The sequence below is a fragment of the Lycium barbarum genome, chromosome 3, assembly GCF_019175385.1.
Source record: "Lycium barbarum isolate Lr01 chromosome 3, ASM1917538v2, whole genome shotgun sequence".
Lineage (NCBI taxonomy): Eukaryota > Viridiplantae > Streptophyta > Magnoliopsida > Solanales > Solanaceae > Lycium > Lycium barbarum.
This window is the reverse complement of record NC_083339.1, coordinates 14668621-14674620: the sequence shown is the minus strand read 5'-3', so window position 1 is coordinate 14674620 and position 6000 is coordinate 14668621.

Sequence of the window (6000 nt, the reverse complement as noted above, 5' to 3'; positions counted from 1 at the left end):
TCTACACCCGAAATGCCATCCTTTTTTCTAAAGACCTATTTACAACCAACAGTTTTCTTCCCCTTTGGTAGACTCACCAAATCCCATGTCTGGTTCTTGTGTAGAGACTCCATCTCTTCGGTTATGGCTAAACGCCATTGATCAGCTTCACCACGCATAGTAGCTTTGGTATAGCTTGAGGGTTCCATATCCTTTGTTTCCTCCTCGGCAGTAGCTAATGCATAGGCCACAAGATTAGCTTGCGAAGGCTGAGGATAATATTTTGAATTAGGCTTGGGAATTCGTTTGTCCTCTACTGTATGGTTCACCTTCAGATACTACTGTGTGAGCTTTTTAATTATCTGACTCCACCTGAGTCACTTGATCCTCCTGCTCGGTGAGTTTCACATTTTCCTCCACCATTTCTGTTGTAAGAACTTTCTGTCCTGCAAACTCAATAGAAGTCTTTCCAGGATCAAGCATAGAGGCCTCATCAAAAGTAACATCTCTACCGATTACAAATTTAAGAGGATCTAAACTCCATATTTTATATCATTTTACCCCTTCAGCATATCCCATAAATAAACCTTTTCGAGCTCTAGGTTCTAGTTTTCCACCACTTACATGATAATATGTGGGACATCCAAAGATTTTTAAGTACGAGTAATCAGACGGTTTACCTGACCATACCTCATTTGGAGTTTTGAAGCCAATTGCCAACGCTGGAGAACGATTAACAACATAACAAGCAGTATTTACTGCTTTCGCCCAAAACTCCTTAGGCACCTTGGCATTAGAAAGCATACATCGTGCTTTCTCAAGAAGAGTGCGGTTCATCCTTTCAGCTACTCCAAGCCATTATCTATTCGAAGACACTTAATCTTTCTGTCACAGTGATTTTCAATAAATGTCTTCTAGTTTTTGAAATTCTCAAAGACATCACTTTTAGCCTTTAAGAAGTATACCCAAACCTTGCATGAAAAATCATCAATGAAAGTAAGAAGATACCTCTTTCCACCCTTGGATGGAACCTGAGATGGACCCTATAAATCTGAATGAATGTAGTCAAGTACCCCTTCGGTTTTGTGCTTGCCCGCGCTAAAGTTGACCCGTTTCTGCTTTCCAAGGACACAATGCTCATAAAAATCAAGTGTACTAATCTTCTCACATTTCAAAAGGTTTCGGTTGCTCAAAACTGTCAACCCCCTCTCGCTTATGTGAGCTAATCTCATATGCCACATCTTAGGCTTGTCATCATCTGATAACTGTGAGGTTGCAACATTCGCAGTACCTAGAATGGTGTTGCCCATAATTACATAAAGACCACCTTCCAGTTTGGCCTTTAACATGATCAGAGAACCCTTGGTTACCTTGCATATTCCACCTTCACCCACATGCTTATATCCGAGCTTATCAAGAGTACCAAGAGAGATAAGATTCTTTTTCATATCCGGAACATGTTGAACATTAGAAAATGTTCTTATGATGCCGTCATGACACCGTATACGAGCTGAACTAATGCCTGCTATTTCACATACTGCATCGTTACCCATAAGTATAGTCCCACTCGTCTGCTCATAGCTAGTATACCAATCTTTTCTGAAGCACATGTGAAAGGTACAAGCTGAATGTCATCTGTTGAAGCATTTAGCAGATAATCTTCTCCAGATGTCTGAGCTACCTGGACCGTAGATGCACTGGCTGTTGTTTTATCAATCTTTTTATTCAGGCAATCCCTCTCAAAGTGACCCTTTTGATGACAACCCTAACATTCAGCTGATTTGCCTCTCCCTTTTTGGCTCGAGCGACCTCTAACCGTCAAAACCTTACCATGGTCCTCTTTCTGACCATTGTTCATATGATTTCTTAATTCATCTGAATTCAATGCATGTCTTGCCATCTGTAAACGTGACTACCTCTTTACTGTACATCATTGAATTAACTACGTATTTGTACGCCGGTGATAATGAAAATAGTAGAGTGCACGCTAGTTCTTCATCTCCCACTTTAATATAAGCATGAGTAAGATCCATAGCCAATTTATTAAAAGTATCAAGATGATCCTGTAAAGTTGTACCTATCTTCATCTTGAAGATATCTAAACGTTGCCTTAACAACATTCTATTTGTTACTGATTTCTTCTGGTAGAGATCTTCAAGTTTCTTCCACAAACTCGCAGCTGTTTTCTCGGTCATAACATGTTGTCTGATAATAATAATTGAATTGCGCTAAACGCATCCATCTCATTCTTCTGCTTCTTGGCCTCTTTCGTATTTTCGGGATACGAGTCGTCCAAAGCATAAACTCTCCGTAACAATGCCATGATCTTGATCTTTCAGATGTTGAAGTTATTACTTCGCCCATCAAAATTCGCTATCTCAAACTTCACAGATGCTATAGTATCCTCGTCTCCTAGATCTCATGACCTGTAGGCTTTGATACCAATTGTTAGCGCGGAAACGATAAAAATACAGTAATTAAGATGGTTCAGATCGATGTGATCCTAGTCCACGGAGAAAGGCTGGCACTTTTATTAATATCAAGGGAGAAAGTAAGTTACAAGATTGAATACTCTTAGGTTCTACATTTTGTCCTTAGCAAATCCTAGCTAGCATATATTTATACTAGTAGGTTTCGTTTCCTTTTATTTCTTTTCTCTTTTGAGTAGGAATTGACATAAATAGCTTCTCAACTTCACAACTTCAAACATTTCTTTAGTCATAGTAAGATACGACTATATAATTAAGACTTTTTTTAAGAAAATAACACAAAATATGAGATAAGTGATGACCTGTAATAAAATATTCGACTAAAAAGATAATAAAATCGCGTAAAATAAATATTGCTCATTAATAAATCATAATGAAAATGATCATAATCTAAGAATACTAAATCAGGCTAAAATAAGTACGGCCAATAAGTATTAGTTACATGACAAAAATAAAATGAAGTTATATATTTTCACTGTCTACCAATGCAAAATTAAATAATAGAAATCCAACATTATTGTCATTCCTAGTGATAGAATTGAAATTCTTTTGTAAGCTAGTATTGAGTTGGTTTTGCTTTGAACTTTATTTGAGTTGCTAACATCTATGATCTATAAAACTTATTAATCCATTCAAAATTTTAAGTCCAAGCTTGAAATAATATGTTAAAAGACCAAAATTATGAAATAATTTAAAAAATATTTATAAATCACATTATGATGTAGGCTATGCGTCCACCAAATAGTATATGAGGGACCTGGTTATCTACCAGTTCCCTTATGCAGTACAGTAAGTAAATAGACATAATATTTACCGTAGAAAACTCCTTGCTCAAGGGATTAATAACCACGACCTACCTCGTAGGATTTCTAACTCCACTATACTGAGCAACTTCAGATTACAACTCTTGCCACCTAGGAATTAACACACTTAATCCCTCAACCCTTACAATACTCCTATTTGTAAGCAACTCTTGACTAGCTCTTAGTCAAAGACACTCTAATACACCTAGACTAACTCTAGCCTAGTGTATCGCTCAAAAGCTTGTGAAAATAAACTTTCTACAAGTAACCTTTGAGAATTCAAAGTACCTACAAACAACTTCTTAAAACAAAATAGTAGGTTTATAGTTTAAAGATCAAATAAACAAAGACTCACAACAATCTAAAGAACATAGACATAATCTGGTGTCTGGATCAGGCCCTTCGGCTTCTAAGTAGTTGTATTCTTGAGAGCACTTGAGAACTTGTGGATGCAAGGTTTGCACGAGATAGTTTTAGGTTTTCAAGTGATACCCAATATGTTGGAACATGTTGTGTGTGTGTGTGTGTATATATATATATATATATATATATATATATATATTGGGGAGCATGCGGGTGTGATGGAGACCGCTCATCCATGTTTGACTTAAGGCATGGGCCGTAGCACTGCTGCACAGTTATGCAGTAGGCAGTGCAGCTTTATAGCTGTTACTGCTGACTGTACGACGTATAGAGAGAACATATCTGAAATCAGGTCTCCCTCTGTTTCTCTAGCAGTTTGACAATCATCAAAACGTAGAATGCACCTAGTCCTATCAATTTCCCCCTTTTTGATGATGACAAACTTAGAAACAATATTCCCTCTGAGAACCAAGTCCCACTTGTTCCCCTTACGAAATAGAACAATTTTAAAATCATAACATGTTAGCAACATGATTTATATACAACCTGGAGGACCAGGTTTAACCAATCAGTAGTGGTGCACAAACCAACCACCTTAAACTTTCAGTCCTTCCCCATTAAACACATCATCGCTTATACTTTCAGTCCTTCCCCATTAAACACATCATCGCTCATTCAGTCATTTCCCATTAAACACAGCATCGCTCATACTTTCAGTCCTTCCCATTAAACACAACATCTCTCATCTAACAAATCAAATTTCCCCCTTTTGGCATCATCGAAAAGTAATTAAAATACAGATAGTAAGAAGTTCAGTTATATTAACTCGGAGCCACTGGGGAAACAAAACATGAATAGAATAGATGTGAGCAAGCCAGCAATGAAACACATAAACAGAGTAATTCCCCAATAAAGATTAACATAAAAGCAGATAGTAATCAATTCAGTACACAAATTATAATGATTAAACTGTAATTGTACCAAAAGTCAATAGAAGCCAACCAACGGATGTACGAGATCTAGATAAAAAGAGGCATGTTTTGAAAACAGGGATTAGGGAGGATTACTGAGGCGGTTTAGTGCTTGAAAGAGTTTGTCAACTTTATCACTGTCAACTCGTTGATCCTTTATCATTTGGTCTCAAAGTACATCCACCCTAACCCTTAACTAATCCCTCTTAGCCCGTAGTTTTTCAATTTCCTCTGCTGCTTCTGTACGGGAACTTGGTTCTTTTACTTGTTCAGCCAATTGAGCTTTCATAAGGGCATTCTCTACCTTAAGCTGCTGAATCTCTGTATTCGTCACTTCTTGAGCTTCAATCAAGATTGAGATGGTGGAAGGGCTGGCAACACCTGCTACTTTGGGCATATACTCATGGTCTTCCAAGGTGGCTAGAGAGAACATGTGCTTTTTTGTTCCTAAAAAGGTTTTTCCGGTTCTCACCTTAAAGTGCACAAGTACCTTGGTTAGGAAAAATCCATAGGGGAGACCAGGTTTTCGTTGCACAGTCCTTGCCACTTTAATCATTTGCTCTATCATGATGGCTGGCAAGTTGATTGGCTCAAAAGATGTCAGAGCTTCCATGAGGACCAGGTCTACCAAAGTGATGGTAGAACGTCCCTCAGTTCTTGGCATAAGCACCTTGTTGACGAGTTCAAAGACCAGTTGGTGCTCAGGCTTAAGCTCATTTTCTTGCTTTTGTTGCAGACCTTGCTACCTTTACAATGACCTTTTTGAAGCCAGTGGATCCTTTTCCCTTTACAGCTCTCACTCTATCTATCTTTACTCCTAAAATATCTACAAGTACTGACTCGGTTAGCACAAACTCTGTTCCATTTACAGTTAAGGCCAGAGCACCATTATCAAAGTTGCAAAAGCTATTGTACAGTTTATTCACTTCCTCTTCATACACGCTAGGTGCTGGTAGAGTAAATAGATGAGTCCATCCTTGAAATTCCACTATCTCCATTAATTCTTTCATACCAGGCTCCTCGATTAGGTTGACTTCAAATATTCTTCCAAAAATAACCTTTTGTTATTGCAGGTTCTCTTTCCCTCTTTGTCTTTTGAAGGAACCTGGTTCCTCACTAATACTCATTTTTCTTTTCTTTTGGGAAGAAGATTGAGTATCATGATCCTATCCTTCCTTCTCTTCTCGACTTTCATTAGCCACATTCTCACTCTCTTTACCCTCAGACTTAGTGTTAAGAGAGCTTTCCCTCTCTCTTACCATCTCTTTCCTAGGATTTCTTCTTATTAAAGGAGATTCCTCTTCGTCCTCATATTCCTCTCTTTCAATCTAGTTGTATTGCTCATTTTGACTGGAAATGGCAGACAATGAACCAAATTTCCTTGATGTCCTACGC